At 46.4% G+C, this 25,965-nt stretch overlaps 5 non-coding genes across 5 annotated transcripts; 3 read left to right on the top strand and 2 right to left on the bottom strand.

Annotated features, from left to right (window-relative positions):
• Nucleotides 1–1,244: 1,244 nt before the first annotated feature.
• trnaq-uug (transfer RNA glutamine (anticodon UUG)) lies at nt 1,245–1,334 on the bottom strand. The gene is given in 2 exon segments: nt 1,245–1,280; nt 1,298–1,334. It is a non-coding gene; the product is annotated as a tRNA-Gln (tRNA).
• A 13,263-nt stretch (nt 1,335–14,597) lies between these two features.
• trnar-ucg (transfer RNA arginine (anticodon UCG)) lies at nt 14,598–14,687 on the bottom strand. Its single transcript is given in 2 exon segments — nt 14,598–14,633; nt 14,651–14,687. It is a non-coding gene; the product is annotated as a tRNA-Arg (tRNA).
• A 1,811-nt stretch (nt 14,688–16,498) lies between these two features.
• On the top strand, nt 16,499–16,589 carry trnap-agg (transfer RNA proline (anticodon AGG)). The gene is given in 2 exon segments: nt 16,499–16,534; nt 16,554–16,589. It is a non-coding gene; the product is annotated as a tRNA-Pro (tRNA).
• A 6,437-nt stretch (nt 16,590–23,026) lies between these two features.
• trnap-agg (transfer RNA proline (anticodon AGG)) lies at nt 23,027–23,116 on the top strand. The gene is given in 2 exon segments: nt 23,027–23,062; nt 23,081–23,116. It is a non-coding gene; the product is annotated as a tRNA-Pro (tRNA).
• Nucleotides 23,117–24,657: 1,541 nt separating this feature from the next.
• On the top strand, nt 24,658–24,749 carry trnap-agg (transfer RNA proline (anticodon AGG)). The gene is given in 2 exon segments: nt 24,658–24,693; nt 24,713–24,749. It is a non-coding gene; the product is annotated as a tRNA-Pro (tRNA).
• The last annotated feature ends 1,216 nt before the right edge of the window (nt 24,750–25,965 follow it).

Raw genomic sequence — 25,965 nt, 5'->3', positions numbered from 1 at the left:
GGACCAAGTGTAACATATCAAAGTTTGCAGATGATACTAAGATGGGAGGGAAAGTAGTGAGTGAGGAGGGCATAAAAAACCTGCAAGGGGACATAGACAGGCTAAGCAAGTGGGCAGAGATTTGGCAGATGGAATACAATACTGGAAAGTGTGAGGTTATGCACTTTGGCAGGAAAAATCGTAGAGCGAGTTATTATCTTAATGTCAAGAAACTGGAAAGTACTGAAGCACAAAGGGATCTGGGGGTCCTGGTGCATGAAACTCAAAAGGTTAGTATGCAGGTGCAGCAAGTGATTAAGAAGGCCAATGGCTTTCATTGCTTGGGGGATAGAATATAAAAATAGAAAGGTATTGCTTCAGTTGTACAAGGTGTTGGTGAGACCGCACCTGGAATACTGCGTACAGTTCTGGTGTCCATACTTAAGAAAGGACATACTTGCTCTCGAGTCAGTACAAAGAAGGTTCACTCGGTTAATCGCGGGGATGAGGGGATGGACATATGAGGAGAGGTTGAGTAGATTGGGACTCTACTCATTGGAGTTCAGATGAATGAGAGGCGATCTTATTGAAACATATAAGATTGTGAAGGGTTGGACCGGGTGGATGCGGGGAGGATGTTCCCGATGATGGGTGAAACTAGAACTAGGGGACATAGTCTTAGGATAAGGGGCTGCTCTTTCAAAACTGAGATGAGGAGGAACTACTTCACTCAGAGGGTGGTAGGTCCATGGAATATGCTGCCCCAAAAAGCTGTAGAAGCTACATCATTACATAAATTTAAAACAGAAATAGACAGTTTCCTAGAAGTAAAGGGAATTAAGGATTACGGGGGGCGGGCAGGAATTTGGACATGAGTCTAGGTCCGGATCGGTCATGGCCCTGTGGGTAGCGGAACGGGTCCAGGGGCCGTGTAGCCTGATCCTGCTCCTATTTCGTGTGTCTAATTCTTTTAGATTCAGGAGATGGTTCTGTGATAGTGGATTGGCGGTTAGGATCAGATCAGCCATGATCTTATTGAATGGCGGAGCAGGCTCGAGGGGCTGATTGGCCTGCTCCTGCTCCCATTTCTTATGTCCTTATGTTCACCGCTTATCCTGCCCGTGCACACAGATCTACAGTGTTGAAAATGTACAATCAGCTTAATGTAAGCAAAAGGCCTTCCGCTGCATCAGTTGAGGGACTGTCAAAAATGGTCGGTTTTAAGCCAGATTCAGAACAGAAAAAGCGTCGCACAATTAATTATACGACCGCGGCAGAACTCGAACCTGCAATCTTCTGATAACTGAAAAACTCGCAACCAAAGTCAGACGCCTTATCCATTAGGCCACGCGGCCGCTGATGTTGATAAGCCTCTTTTTATGGGGAGAATTGTGAGCAGATTCAAGGAAACTGCTCGCAAAAAGAAGCGGATTGCGGAAAAGATAAACATTTTAACTGAATGAACAGGACTTCTTCGAGCTGGGTTTGCACCAGCGCAGGGAATCGCAATGCAACTTGAAGCAGAGCATCGGCGGCTCGTTTGTCTAGGGGCATGATTCTCGCTTTGGGAATTTCTGTGGTTTAAAATGGGAGAGGTCCCGGGTTCAAATCCTGGGACGAGCCCGGCTGCATTTATTTAAACTCAACATCTTGGTCATGAAAGCTGAATTCGCTCGACTTTAAAAAAAAACGGAATGATCCGGGACTGTGAGTTCTGCCATTTTAAACAGACACAGAGTGATCCGGTACTGTGAGCAACCCCGGTTTAAACAGACCCAGAGTGATTAACAACTGACCACGACCCATTCCATTAAAGACAGGCCTGATTTGATTTTAAATGCTTATGAAATCGATGGCAACATAAATCGGACTGCTCTATAACAGGCGGCCGATTACGATGTCCGCTTTTCTGTTGGACGACAAATTGAAGGTTTACTCCATTATAATTTTTCCCTTTATCTCCGTCATTTCTCTCCAGCCAAATGAACTGAGTGTAGGTGTCAGCCGTGGCTCAGCGGCAGCAAAGTCAAGCACCACTCGAGAGACCTGAGCACATAATCCAGGCTGACACTCCAGTGCAGTACTGAGGTAGTGCTGCACTGTTGGTGCCTCCGTCTTTCTAGTAAGACGTTAAACCGGGCCATCCGATCTCATGAGAGTATGCCGAAAAGAACGAGGATTTCTCGCCCTTTATTTAGCTCTCAACCAAAGACACTAAAACAGAAAATCTCTTCATTAAGGTTGATAAATATTTTTGTAATTACATTGGCCCAGTAATTCCTCTCTGAATGCGTGAGTACGGACGGGATACTCATGCGTGTGGCCGGAGGAATTGCCGGTTTTCAGCATGCACAGCGCATGCGGGGAAAACTGCCATTTCCTGTCCCCTGACCTAAGGGGTTCAGAGGCACAGCGCGTGCGACTGCACAGGCAGCGCGTGCGCAGTGAACTTTGTCGATTTCATTCATGGATTCAGTGAGGGTAAGTCCTGACAACTTGGAAATAAAAAAAGCAGAAGTAAAGCTATCGAGAAACTGCGGAGGAAGAAGTCTGTCATCGTGGAGCTTCTGAAAGTCATTTTATTTCTGTTTGGGAAAGGGAGGAAAGTTATTATAAGAAAGGCTGAGGTAAGTTTAAAAAAATTTTTTTCTTTAAAACGGCTTTTCAGTATTGTAGGTAGAAGGAGCAATTGTGGCTGTGGGCAAGGACTCATTGAATTTATTTTTATAAAATGTGAAATTTACTGTTTAAAAAAAAATAAAATGCTGACAAAATGAAATTGTCATCAGTAATATTTAGTAATATGTATGTACAATTGTATGTATGTCTGTATATATTCCATTAAGGATGTGCATTTATGTATGTAATCTTTTCAGTACGTGGATGAAGGTATTTATGTAATGATGAATTTCTGCAAATGTAATTTATTAGAAAAGGATCTAGGCCTGTGATATTCATCAGGCGGGAAGGATGTGTTTGCAAGCTGTTAAAGCATGCTTCCTGGTATAGGCCGAGTTGATGTTATAGGCACTAAGTTTATTAAAATAACTGTAACAACTATTTCCATTTACTCCGAACAGGTACGTCTGTGCAGTGAGGAGTCCTGTGAGCGATAAACATGCCCTCTTATAGAAATGTTGCCACGATGTTCTATGTGTATTTGCTTCAAAGAAATCGCAAGGCCAGGGAGCAACATAGAAGATTGAGGAACCATAACCGTCTCCTGATCAGAAGAAACAACTACCCACCCCACAGAGTTTACAGGGAGAGGCGATCATTTGATATGCTGTCCGAGGAGTTGTGTATCAGGAGGCTGCGCTTCAGTAAAGAGGCAATTGGCCGACTGTGTGACATGTTGAAGGCGGACTTGTAGCCAAGCTCGAAAACACGCACTGCCTTGTCAGTGAACATGAAGGTAACCACAGCATTGAACTTCTTTGCAAGTGGATCATTTCAAGCAGGCACCGGTGACATATGCAACATCTCCAAGAATGCTGCGAAGGTCCGCATTCACCAGGTCGCAGAAGCCATTTGCCGTAGGCTTTCAGATTTCATTCATTATGACTTGTCCACTCGACATCAGAAGGAGATGGCCTTAGCTTTTTATCGCATTGCTGGATTCCCCAAAGTGCTTGGGGCTGTCGATGGAACCCACATTGCTTTGAAGGCACCCAAGGATGCACCTGTGACATTCATTAACAGGAAGGGGTATCATTCATTGAATGTTATGATATTATGTGATGCACACCTCCGGATCATAAACGTGAATGCAGGGCACCGGGAAAGTAATCATGACTCCTTCGTCCTCCGTAACTCTAAATTGTATGATTCTCTCAGCAAATTGCCTACAGGTTCCGCATGGATATTGGGCGACAAGGACTACCTGCTAAAATCATGGCTGATGACGCCCTACCGCAATACCATTAATCAGTCTCAGGAGAGATACAACCATGCACACGTGACTACACGTCAAGTGGTGGAGAGGACAATAGGAGTTCTGAAATCACGCTTCCGGTGCCTGGATAGGTCAGGGGGGACCTTGCAGTACTCTCACCAGAAAGTGGCACGGATTGTGCTGGCCTGTCCTTGCCCTGCAGGAAGGACTGACCCTTAACAATGACGCCTGTTGAAGTGGAGGATGAAGGCGATGGCAATGTGCATGTTGCCAGGCCTCATGGGGAGGAGCCAAGTGCCGCCGAATCTAAGGCTGCTCACGAACTGCTGGTAGCCAACACCTTGACGCAGTAGTTACGCCCTGTACCTACCCCTCCCCCCGCAAGGCAAAGACAGAAGCAGACACATATTAAAGTGAAAGAGTGACCTTTTATTGCATCATCAAAAACTTTTCATCTTCAATTTCGATGTATACAGTGAATAACTTGTAAATTTTAAGTAAAGCTTCTGTAGTTTTAAAAATTTTCTAAAAATGAACAATGAGGAAGAAATATTGCAAACAGTTCGTTTTTACTTGTCTTTCTTTTGTTGTGCAAGTAAAACATTCAGGATGTTAAGGACCTCTTTTATGCACTTTAATAATATTAAAGTTAACAATTTTGAAATCACTTTATAAGCAGGTTTAAGTAATTTTTGTCTGATTTACAGTGAAATGGCAAAATTTAAGATGGGTACTACCTCATGTAACGTTTTCAAACATGTGCATAATGCTAACTGTTGGCAAAGAAAGTGTAAACATTTTACAGTAATTTTTACTTTCTTACTGCAATACAAACATTCAAGGTAAGAACTAGCTAGTTTCTACTTGTGTAACTGTTGTAAAAAAAATTGAAATAAAAGAAATGTTTAAATTGTTTTAAGATTGACTACTGGGTGTACTACTTAAACGAAAAGGTAACATATCCTTTCATGCTGAAATAAACATTTAAATTTAAATATGAAAGAAAACATTAAACATTTCAATAAAATGAGAAATATAACAATTTAACGAATTGGCCACTGGCCTCTGTGGCTGAGGGTTGAAGGAGGCGGAGTGGGCAGAAGGTGACACGCTAACGTTTCCTGCGCCTTTTCAATGCCCTCTGCGGCCGCTGACTCCACGCACTGCTCATCCCGTGTTTGAGAGGTACTCTGTCCAGCTGTGGGAATGAAGCAGAAAACATTTGCAAAGGTAAAGCAAGATGTGCCACATCACCGATATTCAACACACAACTATCCTTCTTCAACATATAGCTGGGCAGGGCAACTCACTATGAGGGTCAGCAATGTTTGTTTCAGATCCTTCAGCAGGGCGATTGCTAGCAAATCCACACATCTGTTCGACCCGTTCCTCATGCTCGGTCAAAACCCTCAGCAACACCACTGCCTGTGCGTGTGCGTTCTCTGGCATTGTGAGAACTCTTACTCTGATATTAAAGAAGAGGAAATAGAATCAGACAGCTGCATTTCTGATATGGTCAGCAGAGGCTTTGAAGACTGGGTTGGGTGTTTCTTAAAATCTCTGATTGAAGTTTTACAGCTCAAAGCACTGGAATCAAAATAAGAGAACAGAAGGTAACCCTGAGCTGCCCCCAAAGCCACAAAGTTTTATTGCTAGCTCAGGTGACTTTACCATGAATTAGCTTTAGAAAATTTAATGCAGAAGCCTTTTGCAATCCATTAAAATAAACTCTTAGCAATTTAACAGTACACTTTCATTAAAACTGTACAAACCCTGACACATCGCAACAAGTCACTGAATTTCTTGCGACATTGTTCCGCTGTACGTGGTATGGTGGAGTTCACGCTGACAGCTTGTGCAACTTCCGACCACGCTGCCATCTGACCTTTTCGCGGTGCCCTCGACTCCTCATTCCCCATGATGCGCAGGCGCCTCGCCTCCACCTCGCTGAGGAGACTTCTGAGGTCATCCTCAGTGAAGTTCTGAGTTCTTTTAATCACGTTAAATGTGGTCATTCCAGCCATCTCAATTTGCTAATTAACTGAACAGAATTAAAAGATTGATTTCAAGGCTTTAAAAACTGCTCAAACAGCTTCAATTCACTTTAAAACATTCTGAGAGTCATCAAAATCATTCAAAACTTTTTAAAAGTTTATAAAAGTTACCAAAACATTGATAAAAATACACAGAACCTACCTGCACTTCTCTTCTGTGAGAAAGAGTGCTCTCCAGCTGCTTTCACAGATTATGGGCGTGTCCTATTAAAATGAGACCTCAAGGGGCGTGTCTCACTTGCACAGCGCACCGCAGGCTTCGCGCTGGCTGCGCTCCTGGGCGGCGTGACGTCATACGCTGCCCGGGATTCTTCTCTTTCAAAAAGGAATTCCAGGCGTCCCTGGAGGTGAACGGCAGGCACGTCGGGTAAGTGCAGATCGGGGGCTTGCACGCGCGACAAGCCCCCGATCGTAATTTCTGCCGCATTACCTCCTAAAGGAGAAATTTATGTTTCTGCTCCCTAATCATTTGCCTCTGTTCCTGCTACTCTTTCATTCGGTGACAATCTCAGCAGCAGAAAGGAGGAGTTCGACAATCTCCGAATCGCGATCACTGCTCCACCTTCATTCAAGAAGTTGAAGAATTGCAGTGGTCTCTTTTAATTTTAACAAGATATCAGTAATGCATGGGGCACAGACCAGGACGATGCTGACGAAATTGCATTTGAAAGCTTATTTTAGGCAAGATTCAGTTAAATGCTCGGAAAGTGTACCAGCATCAAACGTAATAACGTCGAGGATGGGATCCAAACCCTCGCGTACAGATCAGCAATGGATTAACAGTCCATCGCCTTAACCTCTCGGCCACCTCGTCTCCACCATACACTGCTCTCAGCCATTGCATTTCCTGCTTTTTGCATCTAAGCAGAAACACCCTGAAAGAAAGTCCACTTCACCGCTTATCCTGCCCGTGCACACAGATCTACAATGTTGAAAATGTACAATCAGCTTAATGTAAGCAAAAGGCCTTCCGCTGCTTCAGTTGAGGGACTGTCAAAAATGGTCGGTTTGAAGCTAGATTCAAAACATAAAAATTGTCGCCCAGGATTCGAACCTGCAATCTTCTGATAACTGAAAAACTCACAAGGGAAGTCAGGTGCCTTATCTATTCGGCTATGCAGCCGCTGATATTGGTGAGCCTCTTTATATGGGGAGAATTGTGAGCAGATTCAAGGAAACTGTTTGCAAAAAGAAGCGGATTGAGCAAAAGATAAACATTTTAACTGAAAGAACAGAACTTCTGCGAGCTGGGTTTGCACCAGCGCAGGGAATCACAATGCAACTTGAAGCAGAATATCGGCGGCTCGTTGGTCTACGGGTATGATTCTCGCTTAGGGTAATTCTGTGGCTTAAAATGCGAGATGTCCCGGGTTGAAATCCCGGACGAGCCCCGCCGCATTTAGTTAAACTCAACACCTCGGTCATTGTGGTAAACCACTGTTTGTATTCCTGTTTGTCCTGTTTGTATTCCACTGTGTACATGCCTGGACATGCCTCGGCTGACTCCTCCCACAGGTCCTAGTATAAAGGTGACTGCTCCCCAGCCCTTGGTATCCTGGACCGGTCGACCACTCGTGGCAGACCTCCATTCTGTTGTTAATAAAAGCCTTTAGTTACTCTTCTAACTCTCAGTCTTTTATGAGTAATTGATAGCGCATCAATTTTATTAACAACATTTTTATAATGGAGAAGATCCTCACACCAGCATGCCTAGACTGAGATCATCGGGAGGCGGACTCATCCACCAAGTTTACTCACTGGCTTAAGTGTTTCGAAAAATTCCTGACCGCCTCCGAAGCAATCAAATCGGACGAGGAAAAACTGGATGTCCTGACCTCCAAAGTGAACCACCGAGTGTACTCGGTCATCCAAGATGCGACCTCGTACGCGGATGCTATCAAGCTCCTCAAGGACCAGTACACGCGCCCAGTGAACGAAGTGTACGCCAGGCACCTCCTGGGGAGTCGTAAACAACAACCTGGGGAATCGACCGTGGAATACCTTCAGGCACTGTCTGTGCTTGGCCGGGCCTGTGGTTGTAAGGATGTAAAGGCCGCCGTGTACACAGAGGAACTTATCCGGGACGCTTTTGTAGCGGGCCACAGATCCAATTACACACGACAGCGACTGTTGGAGCAGAGTAACCTCGACCTCAACAAGGCCTCTGAACTCGCACTATCGTTGGATGCAGCCTACCAGGGCATGGATGCCTACTCCTCTGCACCGTGGACGCCGCGGGGAATGACAACCTGGGACACGGTAGGACCGCCTCATAGCGCTGTGCCACCCCAGCCACACACCAACAACGGCCCAACTACCGCAGCAGTGTCCCAAGGCCAGACAGCAGTGCCCCAAGGCCAGAAATGCTACTTCTGTGGCCAGGCAAAACACCCCAGAGCGCGCTGCCCGGCGAAAAACGCGATCTGCTCGGGCTGCGGGAAGAAGGGACACTACGCTAGCGTCTGCAGGGCCAATGCCGCCCCGAACCCCAGCAGCGCCGCGTGTGGGCCATGCGGGCCGCCATTTTGGGCCTCCCCGGCCGTGTGCGAATCACCGGTACAGCAGCCATTTTGGACGCCTCCAGCCACATGGGGATCATGGACGCCGCCATCTTGGACGACAGCCGGGACACAGCAGGCCCCCGACACCGCCTCATCTGATACCCGCAGCGACACACCGACCCCTACGCTGGCATCCGTTACACTGGACCAAGCGAGACCGCACCAACTGGCCAGTTCCACAATGGACATTAAGGTAAATGGTCATGATACAATCTGCCTTTTTGACTCTGGGAGCACAGAGAGCTTCATCCACCCCGACACGGTGCGGCGTTGCCCTCTCCCAGTCCTGCCTGCGCAACAGCGGATTTCTATGGCCTCCGAGTCCCAGTCGGCGGACATCGGCGGCTACTGCGTGGTGACACTCGTAGTAGACGGGACCGTGTACGATCATTTTAAACTTCTGGTCCTGCCTGACCTCTGCGCTGCCGTCCTGCTGGGGTTAGATTTTCAGTGCCACCTTAAAAGTGTTACGATGGCGTACGGTGGACCCCTACCCCCACTCATAGTCCGCAGCCAGCAGCTTCCAAATTGCCCGCCGCACACCAGGTGCAACCTCTCCACACTCAGAGTCACCCCCCCACCACTGTTTGCTAACCTCACCCCCGACTGTAAGCCCATCGCCACAAAGAGCAGGCGATACAGTGCCGGGGACAGGGTTTTCATTAAAACCGAAGTGGAGCGGCTCCTGAAAGAAGGGATTATTGAGGGCAGCACCAGCCCCTGGCGAGCCCAGGTTGTGGTCGTTAAGACCAGCGAGAAGCAGCGCCTGGTCATCGACTACAGCCAGACAATAAATCGCTACACCCTGCTGGACGCCGACCCACTCCTCCGTATAGCTGATATGGTCAACCAGATCGTGCAGTACCGCGTCTTCTCGACCATTGACCTGAAATCAGCGTACCACCAGCTCCCCATCCGCCCTGAGGACCGCCAGTACACTGCCTTTGAGGCAAACGGCCGCCTCTATCACTTCCTTAGGGTTCCCTTTGGCGTCACCAACGGGGTCTCCATCTTCCAAAGGGAGATGGACAGGATGGTAGATCAAAATGCGTTGCAGGCCACTTTCCCATATCTGGACAATGTGACCATCTGCGGCCGTGACTTGCAGGACCATGACGCAAACCTCGAAAAATTCCTCCGCACCGCCCAACTCCTAAACCTGACATATAACAAGGAGAAGTGCATATTCCGCACAAACCGCCTCACCATCCTTGGCTGTGTTGTGGAACACGGAGTCATCGGCCCCGACCCCGACTGGATGCGTCCCCTTATGGAACTTCCACTGCCCCACTGCCTCAAGGCCCTGAAGATGTGCCTAGGGTTTTTCTCCTATTACGCCCAGTGGGTCCCCTACTATGCGGACAAGGCCCGTCCGCTGATCAAGTCCACCTCTTTTCCCTTGACGGCAGAGGCCCGCTTAGCCTTCCACCGTATCAAGGAGGACATTGCCAAAGCCACCATGCACGCAGTGGACGAATCCATCCCCTTCCAGGTGGAAAGCGACACGTCCGACTTTGCCCTGGCTGCTACCCTCAATCAGGCGGGGAGACCCGTGGCCTTCTTTTCACGAACCCTCCAAGGCCCGGAGACCAGACACTCCGCTGTTGAGAAGGAGGCCCAGGCGATTGTGGAGGCTGTGCGTCATTGGAGGCACTACCTGGCCGGAAAACGATTTACCCTGCTCACTGACCAGCGTTCAGTTGCTTTTATGTTTAACAGCAAGCAGAGGGGCAAAATCAAAAATGACAAGATCTTGAGGTGGAGAATCGAACTTTCCACCTACAACTACGAGATCTTGTACCGGCCCGGGAAGCTAAATGAACCCCCGGATGCGCTATCGCGTGGCACCTGCGCCAGCACGCAGATCGATAGACTACGGGTCCTCCACAATGACCTCTGCCACCCAGGGGTCACCAGGTTCTTCCACCTCATCAAGGCCCGCAACCTGCCTTACTCTATTGAGGAGGTCAGGACCATGACCAGGAACTGCCAAGTCTGCGCTGAGTGCAAACCACACTTTTATAGACCAGACTGGGCCCACCTGATAAAAGCCACTCGCCCCTTCGAGCGCCTGAGCGTTGATTTTAAAGGGCCTCTCCCCTCCTCCGACCGCAATGTGTACTTCCTCAATATTATTGATGAGTACTCCCGTTTCCCGTTCGCCTTCCCCTGCCCGGACATGACCAGTGCCACGGTCATTAAATGTCTGAACAACCTCTTCACCCTGTTCGGCTTCCCCAGCTATATCCATAGCGACCGGGGCTCATCGTTTATGAGCGACGAACTCCGTCAGTACCTGCTAACGAGGGGTATTGCCACAAGCAGGACCACCAGTTACAACCCCCGGGGGAACGGACAGGTGGAAAGAGAAAATGCGACAGTTTGGAAGGCCGTCCTGCTAGCCTTAAAGTCTAGGGGCCTTCCAACCTCCCGCTGGCAGGATGTGCTCCCCGATGCGCTCCACTCTATTCGGTCACTGCTCTGCACTGCCACTAACGCCACCCCTCATGAGAAAATGTTTGTCTTCCCAAGGAAGTCCACATCAGGGACATCGCTACCGCCATGGCTGACGTCCCCAGGGCCGGTCCTACTGAGAAGACATGTGAGGACCCATAAAACGGACCCCCTCGTCGAGAGGGTCGACCTCCTCCACGACAACCCCCAGTATGCTTACATCGCATACCCGGACGGGCGGGAGGACACAGTCTCCATAAGAGACCTTGCACCCTCGGGGACCACAGTAACCCACTACCCACTACCACCCCCCCCCCACGATCCGATATCCAGCCCCAGCAGACGGCAGGCCTGGGCCCCGCGACCCGCTTGACATCTACGAGGACGACACGCCTGTGCCACAGCCTACGCTGGACTCGACGCCGGAAGCTTCACTACCCCTGCCGTCGCCACGCCGATCACAGCGGCAGACAAGACCTCCGGAGAGACTCCAATACACTAACTTTTAATACACTTCACCCCGCCGGACTCAATTTTAAACAAGGGGTGAATGTGGTAAACCACTGTTTGTATTCCTGTTTGTCCTGTTTGTATTCCACTGTGTACATGCCTGGACATGCCTCGGCTGACTCCTCCCACAGGTCCTAGTATAAAGGTGACTGCTCCCCAGCCCTTGGTATCCTGGACCGGTCGACCACTCGAGGCAGACCTCCATTCTGTTGTTAATAAAAGCCTTTAGTTACTCTTCTAACTCTCAGTCTTTTATGAGTAATTGATAGCGCATCAGTCATGAAAGCTGAAATCGCTCTACTTCAAAAAAAACGGAATGATCCGGGACTGTGAGCTCTGCCATTTTAAACAGACACAGAATGATCCGGGACTGTTAGCACTCCCGGTTTAAACAGAACCAAAGTGATTAACAACTGACCACGACCCATTCCATAATAGGCAGGCCTGATTTTCAATGCTTATGAAATCGATGGCAACATAAATCGGACTGTTTCTATAACAGGCGGCCGATTACAATGCCCGCTTTTCTGTTAGACGACAAATTGAAGGTTTACTCCATTATAATTTTTCCCTTTATATCCGTCATTTCTCTCCAGCCAAAAGAACTGAGTGTAGGTGTCAGCCGTGGCTCAGCGGCAGCAAAGTCAAGCACCACTCCAGAGACTTGAGCACATAATCCAGGCTGACACTCCAGTGCGGTACTGAGGTAGTGCTGCACTGTTGGTGCCTCCGTCTTCCTAGTAAGACGTTAAACTGGGTCCTCCGATCCCTTGAGAGTTTGCCGGAACGAGGATTTCTCGCCCATTATTTATCTCTCAACCAAAGACACTAAAACAGAAAATCTCTTCATTAGGGTTGATCAATATTTTTGAAATTACATTGCCTCCTAAAGGAGAAATTCATGTTTCTGCTCCCTAATCATTTGCCTCTGGTCCCGCTACTCTTTCATTCTGTGACAATCTCAACAGAAGAAAGGAGGAGTTCGACAATCTCTGAATCGCGATCACTGCTCCACCTTCATTCAAGAATTTGAAGAATTGCAGTGGTCTCTTTTAATTTTAACAAGATATGAGTAATGCAGTGGGCACAGACCAGGAGCACCAGAGCGATTCTGACGAAATTGCATTTGAAAGCTTATTTTAGTCAAGATTCAGTTAAATGCTCTGAAAGTGTACCAGTTTCAAACGTAATAACGACGAGCATGGGATCCGAATACTCACGTACAGATCGAGCAATGGGTAAACAGTCCATCTCCTTAGCCTGTCGGCCACCTCGTCTCCACCATATTCTGCTCTCAGCCATTCCATTTCCTGCTTTTTGCATCTAAGCAGAAAAATCCTGAAAGAAAGCCCACTTCACCTGCCCGTGCACCCAGATCTACAATGTTGAAAATGTACAATCAGCTTAATGTAAGGAAAAGGCCTTCCACTGCTTCAGTTGAGGGACTGTCAAAAATGGTCGGTTTGAAGCCAAATTCGGAACAGAAAAAGTGTCGCCTTGTTAATGAAACGACCGCAGCAGGACTCGAACCTGCAATCTTCTGATAACTGAAAAAACTCGCAACCGAAGTCAAACGCCTTATCCATTAGGCCACGCAGCCGCTGATGCTGCTAAGCCTCTTCTTATGGGGAGAATTGTGAGCAGATTCAAGGAAGCTGCTCGCAAAAAGAAGCGGATTGAGGAACAGTTAAACATTTTAACTGAATGAACAGGACTTCTGCGAGCTGGGAATGCACCAGCGCAGGGAATCGCAATGCAACGTAAAGCAGAACATCGGTGGTTCGTTGGTCTAGGGGTATGATTCTCGCTTAGAGAATTTCTGTGGCTTAAAATGCGAGACGTTCCGGTTTCAAATCCTGGACTGAGCCCCGCCGCATTTAGTTAAACTCAACACCTCGGTCATGAAAGCTGAAATCGTTCTACTTTAAAAAAATACGGAATTAATCGGGACTGTGAGCTCTGCCATTTTAAACAGACACAGAATGATCCGGGACTGTGAGCATTCCCGGTTTAAATAGACCCAGAGTGATTAACAACTGACCATGACCCATTCCATTATAGACAGGCCTGATTTTCAATGCTTATGAAATCGATGGCAACATATATCGGACTGTTTCTATAACAGGCGGCCGATTACGATGCCCGCTTTTCTGTTGGGTGACAAATTGAAAGTTTACTCCATTGTAATTTTTCCCTTTATCTCCGTCATTTCTCTCCAGCCAAATGAACTGAGTCTAGTTGTCAGCCGTGGCTCAGCGGCAGCAAAGTCAAGCACCACTCCAGAGACTTGAGCAGATAATCCAGGCAGACACCCCAGTGCAGTAATGACGTAGTGCTGCACTGTTGGTGCCTCCGTCTTTCTAGTAAGACGTTAAACCGGGTCCTCCGATCCCATGAGAGTATGCCGAAAAGTGCGAGGATGTCTCGCCCATTATTTATATCTCAACCAAAGACACTAAAACAGAAAATCTCGTCATTAAGATGGATAAATATTTTTGAAATTACTTGGCCTCCTAAAGGAGAAATTTATGTTTCTGCTCCCTAACCATTTGGCTCTGGTCCCGCTACTCTTTCATTCGGTGACAATCTCAGCAAAAGAAAGGAGGAGTTCAACAATCTCCGAATTGCGATCACTGCTCCACCTTTCATTCAAGAAGTTGGAGAATTGCAGTGGTCTCTTTTAATTTTAATAAGATATGAGTAATGCATGGGGCACAGACCAGGAGCACCAGGGCGATTCTGATGAAATTGCATTTGAAAGCTTATTTTAGGCAAGATTCAGTTAAATGCTGGGAAAGTGTACCAGTATCAAACGTAATAACGACAAGGAAGGGAGCTGAACCCTCGCGTACAGATCGGCAATAAATTAACAGCCCATCGCCGTAACCTCTCGGCCACCTCGACTCAACCATATACTGCTCTCAGCCATTCCATTTCCTGCTTTTTGCATCTAAGCAGAAATACCCTGAAAGAAAGTCCACTTCACCGCTTATCCTGCCCGTGCACACAGATCTACAATGTTGAAAATGTACAATCAACTTAATGTAAGGAAAAGGCCGTCCACTGCTTCAGTTGAAGGAGTGTCAAAAATGGTCGGTTTGAAGCCAGATTCGGAACAGAAGAAGTGTCGCCCAGTTAATTAAACGACCGCGGCAGGACTCGAACCTGCAATCTTCTGATAACTAAAAAACTCGCAATCGAAGTCAGACGCCTTATCCATTAGGCCACGCAGCCGCTGATGCTGCTAAGCTTTATATTATGGGGAGAATTGTGAGCAGATTCAAGGAAACTGCTCGCAAAAAGAAGCGGATTGAGGAAAAGTTAAACATTTTAACTGAACGACCAGGACTTCTGCGAGCTGGGTTTGCACCAGCGCAGGGAATCACAATGCAACTCGAAGCAGAGCATCGGTGGTTCGTTGGTCTAGGGGTATGACTCTCGCTTAGGGAATTTCTGGGGCTGAAAATGCGAGACGTCGCGGGTTCAAATCCCGGACTGAGCCCCGCCGCATTTAGTTAAACTCAACACCTCGGTCATGAAAGCTGAAACCGTTCTACTTTAAAAAATACGGAATTAATTGGGACTGTGAGCTCTGCCATTTTAAACAGAAACAGAATGAACCGGGAATGTGAGCACTCCCGGTTTAAATAGACCCACAGTGATTAACAACTGACCACGACCCATTCCATTATAGACAGGCCTGATTTTCAATGCTTATGAAATCGATGGCAACATATATCGGACTGTTTCTATAACAGGCGGCCGATTACGATGCCCGCTTTTCTGTTGGGTGACAAATTGAAAGTTTACTCCAAAGTAATTTTTCCCTTTATCTCCGTCATTTCTCTCCAGCCAAATGAACTGAGTCTAGGTGTCAGCCGTGGCTCAGCGGCATCAAAGTCAAGCACCACTCCAGAGACTTGAGCAGATAATCCAGGCAGACACCCCAGTGCAGTAATGAGGTAGTGCTGCACTGTTGGTGCCTCCGTCTTTCTAGTAAGACGTTAAACCGGGCCCTCCGATCCCATGAGAGTATGCCGAAAAGAACGAGAATGTCTCGCCCCTTATTTATATCTCAACCAAAGACACTAAAACAGAAAATCTCGTCATTAAGGTTGATAAATATTTTTGAAATTACATTGCCTCCTAAAGGAGAAATTTATGTTTCTGCTCCCTAATCATTTGCCTCTGGTCCCGCTACTCTTTCATTCGGTGACAATCTCAGCAGAAGAAAGGAGGAGTTCGACAATCTCCGAATCGCGATAACTGCTCCAACGTCATTCAAGAAGTTGAAGAATTGCAGTGGTCTCTTTTAATTTTAACAAGATATGAGTAATGCATGGGGCACAGACCAGGAGCACCAGAGCGACTCTGACGAAATTGCATTTGAAAGCTTATTTTAGGCAAGATTCAGTTAAATGCTCGGAAATTGTACCAGTATCAAACGTAATAATGACGAGAATGGGAGCTGAACCCTCGCGTACAGATCGGCAATAGATTAACTGTCTATCGCCTTAACCTTTCGGCCACCTCGACTCAACCATATACTGCTCTCAGCCATTCCATTTCCTGCTTTTTGCATCTAAGCAGAAATACCCTGAAAGAAAGTCCACTTCACCGCTTATCCTGCCCGTGCACCCAGATCTACAATGTTGAAAATGTACAATCAGCTTAATGGAAGCAAAAGGCCTTCCACTGCTTCAGTTGAGGGACTGTCAAAAATTGTCGGTTTGAAGCCAGATTCGGAACAGAAGAAGTGTCGCCCAGTTAATTAAACGACCGCAGCAGGACTCGAACCTGCAATCTTCTGATAACTGAAAAACTCGCTAACTGAATTCAGACGCCTTACCCATTAGGCCACGCAGCCGCAGATGCTGCTGAGTTTCTTTTTATGGGGAGAATTGTGAGCAGATTCAAGGAAACTGCTCGCAAAAAGAAGCGGATTGAGGAAAAGTTAAACATTTTAACTGAATGAACAGGACTTCTGCGAGCTGGGTTTGCACCAGCGCAGGGAATCGCAATGCAACTTGAAACATAACATCGGCGGCTCGTTGGTCTAGGGGTCTGATTCTCGCTTAGGGAATTTCCATGGCTTAAATATGCGAGAGGTCCCGGGTTCAAATCCCGGACGAGCCCCGCCACATTTAGTTGACTTCAACACCTCGGTCATGAAAACTGAAATCGTTCTCCTTTAAAAAAAACGGAATGATCCGGGACTGTGAGCTCTGCCATTTCAAACAGAAACAGAATGATCCGGGACTGTGAGCACTCTCTTTTTAAACAGACCCAGAGTGATTAACAACTGACCACGACCCATTCCATTATAGACAGGCCTGATTTTCAATGCTTATGAAATCGATGGCAACATATATCGGACTGTTTCTATAACAGGCGGCCGATTACGATGCCCGCTTTTCTGTTGGGTGACAAATTGAAAGTTTACTCCATTGTAATTTTCCCTTTATCTCCGTCATTTCTCTCCAGCCAAATGAACTGAGTCTAGGTGTCAGCCGTGGCTCAGCGGCAGCAAAGTCAAGCACCACTCCAGAGACTTGAGCACATAATCCAGGCTGACACTCCAGTGCAGTAATGACGTAGTGCTGCACTGTTGGTGCCTCCGTCTTTCTAGTAAGACGTTAAACCGGGCCCTCCGATCCCATGAGAGTATGCCGAAAAGAACGAGGATGTCTCGCCCATTATTTATATCTCAACCAAAGACACTAAAGCAGAAAATCTCGTCATTAAGGTTGATAAATATTTTTGAAATTACATTGCCTCCTAAAGGAGAAATTTATGTTTCTGCTCCATAATCATTTGGCTCTGGTCCCGCTACTCTTTAATTCGGTGACAATCTCAGCAGAAGAAAGGAGGAGTTCGACAATCTCCGAATCGCGATCACTGCTCCAACTTCATTCAAGAAGTTGAAGAATTGCAGTGGTCTCTTTTAATTTTAACAAGATATGAGTAATGCATGGGGCACAGACCAGGAGCACCAGAGCGCCTCCGACGAAATTGCATTTGAAAACTTATTTTAGACAAGATTCAGTTAAATGCTCGGAAAGTGCACCAGTATCAAACGTAATAACGACGAGGATGGGAGCTGAACCCTCGCGTACAGATCGGCAATAGATTAACTGTCTATCGCCTTAATCTTTCGGCCACCTCGACTCAACCATATACTGCTCTCAGCCATTTCATTTCCTGCTTTTTGCATCTAAGCAGAAATACCCTGAAAGAAAGTCCACTTCACCGCTTATCCTGCCCGTGCACCCAGATCAACAATGTTGAAAATGTACAATCAGCTTAATGTAAGCAAAAGGCCTTCCACTGCTTCAGTTGAGGGACTGTCAAAAATGGTCGGTTTGAAGCCAGATTCGGAACAGAAAAAGTGTCGCCCAGTTAATTAAACGACTGCGGCAGGATTCGAACCTGCAATCTTCTGATGACTGAATAACTCATAACCGAATTCAGACGCCTTATCCATTAGGCCACGCAGCCGCTGATACTGCTGGGTGTCTTTTTATGGGGAGAATTGTGAGCAGATTCAAGGAAACTGCTCGCAAAAAGAAGCGGATTGAGGAAAAGTTAAACATTTTAACTGAATGAACAGGACTTCTGCGAGCTGGGTTTGCACCAGCGCAGGGAATCACAATGCAACTTGAAGCAGAGCATCGGTCGTTCGTTGGTCTAGGGGTATGACTCTCGCTTAGGGAATTTCCGTGGCTTAAAATGCGAGACGTCCCGGGTTCAAATCCCGGCCTGAGCCCCGCCGCATTTAGTTAAACTCAACACCTCGGTCATGAAAGCTGAAACCGTTCTACTTTAAAAAATACGGAATTAATCGGGACTGTGAGCTCTACCATGTTAAACAGAAACAGAATGATCCGGGAATGTGAGCACTCCCGGTTTAAATAGACCCAGAGTGATTAACAACTGACCACGACCCATTCCATTTTAGACAGGCCTGATTTTCAATGCTTATGAAATCGATGGCAACATAAATCGGACTGTTTCTATAACAGGCGGCCGATTACGATGCCCGCTTTTCTGTTGGGTGACAAATTGAAAGTTTACTCCATTGTAATTTTTCCCTTTATCTCCGTCATTTCTCTCCAGCCAAATGAACTGAGTCTAGTTGTCAGCCGTGGCTCAGCGGCAGCAAAGTCAAGCACCACTCCAGAGACTTGAGCAGATAATCCAGGCAGACACCCCAGTGCAGTAATGAGGTAGTGCTGCACTGTTGGTGCCTCCGTCTTTCTAGTAAAACGTTAAACCGGGTCCTCCGATCCCATGAGAGTATGCCGAAAAGAACGAGGATGTCTCGCCCCTTATTTATATCTCAACCAAAGACACTAAAACAGAAAATCTCGTCATTAAGGTTGATAAATATTTTTGAAATTACATTGCCTCCTAAAGGAGAAATTTATGTTTCTGCTCCCTAATCATTTGCCTCTGGTCCCGCTACTCTTTCATTCGGTGACAATCTCAGCAGAAGAAAGGAGGAGTTCGACAATCTCCGAATCGCGATCACTGCTCCAACTTCATTCAAGAAGTTGAAGAATTGCAGTGGTCTCTTTTAATTTTAACAAGATATGAGTAATGCATGGGGCACAGACCAGGAGCACCAGAGCGACTCTGACGAAATTGCATTTGAAAGCTTATTTTAGGCAAGATTCAGATAAATGCTCGGAAATTGTACCAGTATCAAACGTAATAATGACGAGAATGGGAGCTGAACCCTCGCGTACAGATCGGCAATAGATTAACAGTCTATCGCCTTAACCTTTCGGCCACCTCGACTCAACCATATACTGCTCTCAGCCATTCCATTTCCTGCTTTTTGCATCTAAGCAGAAATACCCTGAAAGAAAGTCCACTTCACCGCTTATCCTGCCCGTGCACCCAGATCAACAATGTTGAAAATGTACAATCAGCTTAATGTAAGCAAAAGGCCTTCCACTGCTTCAGTTGAGGGACTGTCAAAAATGTTCGGTTTGAAGCCAGATTCGGAACAGAAAAAGTGTCGCCCAGTTAATTAAACAACTGCGGCAGGACTCGAACCTGCAATCTTCTGATAACTGAAAAACTCGCTAACCGAATTCAGACGCCTTACCCATTAGGCCACGCAGCCGCAGATGCTGCTGAGCTTCTTTTTATGGGGAGAATTGTGAGCAGATTCAAGGAAACTGCTCGCAAAAAGAAGCGGATTGAGGAAAAGTTAAACATTTTAACTGAATGAACAGGACTTCTGCGAGCTGGGTTTGCACCAGCGCAGGGAATCACAATGCAACTTAAAACATAACATCGGCGGCTCGTTGGTCTAGGGGTATGATTCTCGCTTAGGGAATTTCCATGGCTTAAATTGCGAGAGGTCCGGGGTTCAAATCCCGGACGAGCCCCGCCACATTTAGTTGACTTCAACACCTCGGTCATGAAAACTGAAATCGTTCTCCTTTAAAAAAAACGGAATGATCCGGGACTGTGAGCTCTGCCATTTCAAACAGAAACAGAATGATCCGGGACTGTGAGCACTCTCTTTTTAAACAGACCCAGAGTGATTAACAACTGACCACGACCCATTCCATTATAGACAGGCCTGATTTTCAATGCTTATGAAATCGATGGCAACATAAATCGGACTGTTTCTATAACAGGCGGCCGATTACGATGCCCGCTTTTCTGTTGGGTGACAAATTGAAAGTTTACTCCATTGTAAATTTCCCTTTATCTCCGTCATTTCTCTCCAGCCAAATGAACTGAGTCTAGGTGTCAGCCGTGGCTCAGCGGCAGCAAAGTCAAGCACCACTCCAGAGACTTGAGCACATAATCCAGGCTGACACTCCAGTGCAGTAATGACGTAGTGCTGCACTGTTGGTGCCTCCGTCTTTCTAGTAAGACGTTAAACCGGGCCCTCGGATCCCATGAGAGTATGCCGAAAAGAACGAGGATGTCTCGCCCATTATTTATATCTCAACCAAAGACACTAAAGCAGAAAATCTCGTCATTAAGGTTGATAAATATTTTTGAAATTACATTGCCTCCTAAAGGAGAAATTTATGTTTCTGCTCCATAATCATTTGGCTCTGGTCCCGCTACTCTTTAATTCGGTGACAATCTCAGCAGAAGAAAGGAGGAGTTCGACAATCTCCGAATCGCGATCACTGCTCCAACTTCATTCAAGAAGTTGAAGAATTGCAGTGGTCTCTTTTAATTTTAACAAGATATGAGTAATGCATGGGGCACAGACCAGGAGCACCAGAGCGCCTCCGACGAAATTGCATTTGAAAACTTATTTTAGACAAGATTCAGTTAAATGCTCGGAAAGTGTACCAGTATCAAACGTAATAACGACGAGGATGGGAGCTGAACCCTCGCGTACAGATCGACAATAGATTAACTGTCTATCGCCTTAATCTTTCGGCCACCTCGACTCAACCATATACTGCTCTCAGCCATTTCATTTCCTGCTTTTTGCATCTAAGCAGAAATACCCTGAAAGAAAGTCCACTTCACCGCTTATCCTGCCCGTGCACCCAGATCAACAATGTTGAAAATGTACAATCAGCTTAATGTAAGCAAAAGGCCTTCCACTGCTTCAGTTGAGGGACTGTCAAAAATGGTCGGTTTGAAGCCAGATTCGGAACAGAAAAATTGTCGCGCAGTTAATTAAACGACTGCGGCAGTATTCGAACCTGCAATCTCCTGATGACTGAATAACTCATAACCGAAGTCAGACGCCTTATCCATTAGGCCACGCAGCCGCTGATACTGCTGGTTGTCTTTTTATGGGGAGAATTGTGAGCAGATTCAAGGAAACTGCTCGCAAAAAGAAGCGGATTGAGGAAAAGTTAAACATTTTAATTGAATGAACAGGACTTCTGCGAGCTGGGTTTGCACCAGCGCAGGGAATCACAATGCAACTTGAAGCAGAGCATCGGTCGTTCGTTGGTCTAGGAGTATGATTCTCGCTTAGGGAATTTCCGTGGCTTAAAATGCGAGACGTCCCGGGTTCAAATCCCGGCCTGAGCCCCGCCGCATTTAGTTAAACTCAACACCTCGGTCATGAAAGCTGAAACCGTTCTACTTTAAAAAATACGGAATTAATCGGGACTGTGAGCTCTGCCATTTTAAACAGAAACAGAATGATCCGGGAATGTGAGCACTCCCGGTTTAAATAGACCCAGAGTGATTAACAACTGACCACGACCCATTCCATTTTAGACAGGCCTGATTTTCAATGCTTATGAAATCGATGGCAACATAAATCGGACTGTTTCTATAACAGGCGGCCGATTACGATGCCCGCTTTTCTGTTGGGTGACAAATTGAAAGTTTACTCCATTGTAATTTTTCCCTTTATCTCCGTCATTTCTCTCCAGCCAAATGAACTGAGTCTAGTTGTCAGCCGTGGCTCAGCGGCAGCAAAGTCAAGCACCACTCCAGAGACTTGAGCAGATAATCCAGGCAGACGCCCCAGTGCAGTAATGAGGTAGTGCTGCACTGTTGGTGCCTCCGTCTTTCTAGTAAAACGTTAAACCGGGTCCTCCGATCCCATGAGAGTATGCCGAAAAGAACGAGGATGTCTCGCCCCTTATTTATATCTCAACCAAAGACACTAAAGCAGAAAATCTCGTCATTAAGGTTGATAAATATTTTTGAAATTACATTGCCTCCTAAAGGAGAAATTTATGTTTCTGCTCCCTAATCATTTGCCTCTGGTCCCGCTACTCTTTCATTCGGTGACAATCTCAGCAGAAGAAAGGAGGAGTTCGACAATCTCCGAATCGCGATCACTGCTCCAACTTCATTCAAGAAGTTGAAGAATTGCAGTGGTCTCTTTTAATTTTAACAAGATATGAGTAATGCATGGGGCACAGACCAGGAGCACCAGAGCGACTCTGACGAAATTGCATTTGAAAGCTTATTTTAGGCAAGATTCAGTTAAATGCTCGGAAATTGTACCAGTATCAAACGTAATAATGACGAGAATGGGAGCTGAACCCTCGCGTACAGATCGGCAATAGATTAACAGTCTATCGCCTTAACCTTTCGGCCACCTCGACTCAACCATATACTGCTCTCAGCCATTCCATTTCCTGCTTTTTGCATCTAAGCAGAAATACCCTGAAAGAAAGTCCACTTCACCGCTTATCCTGCCCGTGCACCCAGATCTACAATGTTGAAAATGTACAATCAGCTTAATGTAAGCAAAAGGCCTTCCACTGCTTCAGTTGAGGGACTGTCAAAAATTGTCGGTTTGAAGCCAGATTCGGAACAGAAGAAGTGTCGCCCAGTTAAATTAAACGACCGCAGCAGGACTCGAACCTGCAATCTTCTGATAACTGAAAAACTCGCTAACCGAATTCAGACGCCTTACCCATTAGGCCACGCAGCCGCAGATGCTGCTTAGCTTCTTTTTATGGGGAGAATTGTGAGCAGATTCAAGGAAACTGCTCGCAAAAAGAAGCGGATTGAGGAAAAGTTAAACATTTTAACTGAATGAACAGGACTTCTGCGAGCTGGGTTTGCACCAGCGCAGGGAATCACAATGCAACTTAAAACATAACATCGGCGGCTCGTTGGTCTAGGGGTATGATTCTCGCTTAGGGAATTTCCATGGCTTAAATTGCGAGAGGTCCCGGGTTCAAATCCCGGACGAGCCCCGCCACATTTAGTTGACTTCAACACCTCGGTCATGAAAACTGAAATCGTTCTCCTTTAAAAAAACCGGAATGATCCGGGACTGTGAGCTCTGCCATTTCAAACAGAAACAGAATGATCCGGGACTGTGAGCACTCTCTTTTTAAACAGACCCAGAGTGATTAACAACTGACCACGACCCATTCCATTATAGACAGGCCTGATTTTCAATGCTTATGAAATCGATGGCAACATATATCGGACTGTTTCGATAACAGGCGGCCGATTACGATGCCCGCTTTTCTGTTGGGTGACAAATTGAAAGTTTACTCCATTGTAATTTTCCCTTTATCTCCGTCATTTCTCTCCAGCCAAATGAACTGAGTCTAGGTGTCAGCCGTGGCTCAGCGGCAGCAAAGTCAAGCACCACTCCAGAGACTTGAGCACATAATCCAGGCTGACACTCCAGTGCAGTAATGACGTAGTGCTGCACTGTTGGTGCCTCCGTCTTTCTAGTAAGACGTTAAACCGGGCCCTCGGATCCCATGAGAGTATGCCGAAAAGAACGAGGATGTCTCGCCCATTATTTATATCTCAACCAAAGACACTAAAGCAGAAAATCTCGTCATTAAGGTTGATAAATATTTTTGAAATGACATTGCCTCCTAAAGGAGAAATTTATGTTTCTGCTCCCTCATCATTTGGCTCTGGTCCCGCTACTCTTTAATTCGGTGACAATCTCAGCAGAAGAAAGGAGGAGTTCGACAATCTCCGAATCGCGATCACTGCTCCAACTTCATTCAAGAAGTTGAAGAATTGCAGTGGTCTCTTTTAATTTTAACAAGATATGAGTAATGCATGGGGCACAGACCAGGAGCACCAGAGCGCCTCCGACGAAATTGCATTTGAAAACTTATTTTAGACAAGATTCAGTTAAATGCTCGGAAAGTGCACCAGTATCAAACGTAATAACGACGAGGATGGGAGCTGAACCCTCGCGTACAGATCGGCAATAGATTAACTGTCTATCGCCTTAATCTTTCGGCCACCTCGACTCAACCATATACTGCTCTCAGCCATTCCATTTCCTGCTTTTTGCATCGAAGCAGAAATACCCTGAAAGAAAGTCCACTTCACCGCTTATCCTGCCCGTGCACCCAGATCTACAATGTTGAAAATGTACAATCAGCTTAATGTAAGCAAAAGGCCTTCCACTGCTTCAGTTGAGGGACTGTCAAAAATTGTCGGTTTGAAGCCAGATTCGGAACAGAAGAAGTGTCGCCCAGTTAATTAAACGACCGCAGCAGGACTCGAACCGGCAATCTTCTGATAACTGAAAAACTCGCTAACCGAATTCAGACGCCTTACCCATTAGGCCACGCAGCCGCAGATGCTGCTGAGTTTCTTTTTATGGGGAGAATTGTGAGCAGATTCAAGGAAACTGCTCGCAAATAGAAGCGGATTGAGGAAAAGTTAAACATTTTAACTGAATGAACAGGACTTCTGCGAGCTGGGTTTGCACCAGCGCAGGGAATCGCAATGCAACTTAAAACATAACATCGGCGGCTCGTTGGTCTAGGGGTATGATTCTCGCTTAGGGAATTTTTCATGGCTTAAATTGCGAGAGGTCCCGGGTTCAAATCCCGGACTGAGCCCCGCCGCATTTAGTTAAACTCAACACCTCGGTCATGAATGCTGAAACCGTTCTACTTTAAAAAATACGGAATTAATCGGGACTGTGAGCTCTGCCATTTTAAACAGAAACAGAATGATCCGGGAATGTGAGCACTCCCGGTTTAAATAGACCCAGAGTGATTAACAACTGACCACGACCCTTTCCATTATAGACAGGCCTGATTTTCAATGCTTATGAAATCGATGGCAACATAAATCGGACTGTTTCTATAACAGGCGGCCGATTACGATGCCCGCTTTTCTGTTGGGTGACAAATTGAAAGTTTACTCCATTGTAATTTTTCCCTTTATCTCCGTCATTTCTCTCCAGCTAAATGAACTGAGTCTAGGTGTCAGCCGTGGCTCAGCGGCAGCAAAGTCAAGCACCACTCCAGAGACTTGAGCAGATAATCCAGGCAGACACCCCAGTGCAGTAATGAGGTAGTGCTGCACTGTTGGTGCCTCCGTCTTTCTAGTAAGACGTTAAACAGGGTCCTCCGATCCCATGAGAGTATGCCGAAAAGAACGAGGATGTCTCGCCCCTTATTTATATCTCAACCAAAGACACTAAAACAGAAAATCTCGTCATTAAGGTTGATAAATATTTTTGAAATTACATTGCCTCCTAAAGGAGAAATTTATGTTTCTGCTCCCTAATCATTTGCCTCTGGTCCCGCTACTCTTTGATTCGGTGACAATCTCAGCAGAAGAAAGGAGGAGTTCGACAATCTCCGAATCGCGATCACTGCTCCAACTTCATTCAAGAAGTTGAAGAATTGCAGTGGTCTCTTTTAATTTTAACAAGATATGAGTAATGCATGGGGCACAGACCAGGAGCACCAGAGCGCCTCCGACGAAATTGCATTTGAAAACTTATTTTAGACAAGATTCAGTTAAATGCTCGGAAAGTGCACCAGTATCAAACGTAATAACGACGAGGATGGGAGCTGAACCCTCGCGTACAGATCGGCAATAGATTAACTGTCTATCGCCTTAATCTTTCGGCCACCTCGACTCAACCATATACTGCTCTCAGCCATTTCATTTCCTGCTTTTTGCATCTAAGCAGAAATACCCTGAAAGAAAGTCCACTTCACCGCTTATCCTGCCCGTGCACCCAGATCAACAATGTTGAAAATGTACAATCAGCTTAATGTAAGCAAAAGGCCTTCCACTGCTTCAGTTGAGGGACTGTCAA

The sequence above is a fragment of the Somniosus microcephalus genome, unplaced genomic scaffold (assembly GCF_052327205.1).
Source record: "Somniosus microcephalus isolate GS21.2 unplaced genomic scaffold, FLI_Smic_1.0 unresolved_chr1, whole genome shotgun sequence".
NCBI lineage: Eukaryota > Metazoa > Chordata > Chondrichthyes > Squaliformes > Somniosidae > Somniosus > Somniosus microcephalus.
This window is presented reverse-complemented; position numbering and strand designations above follow the sequence as displayed.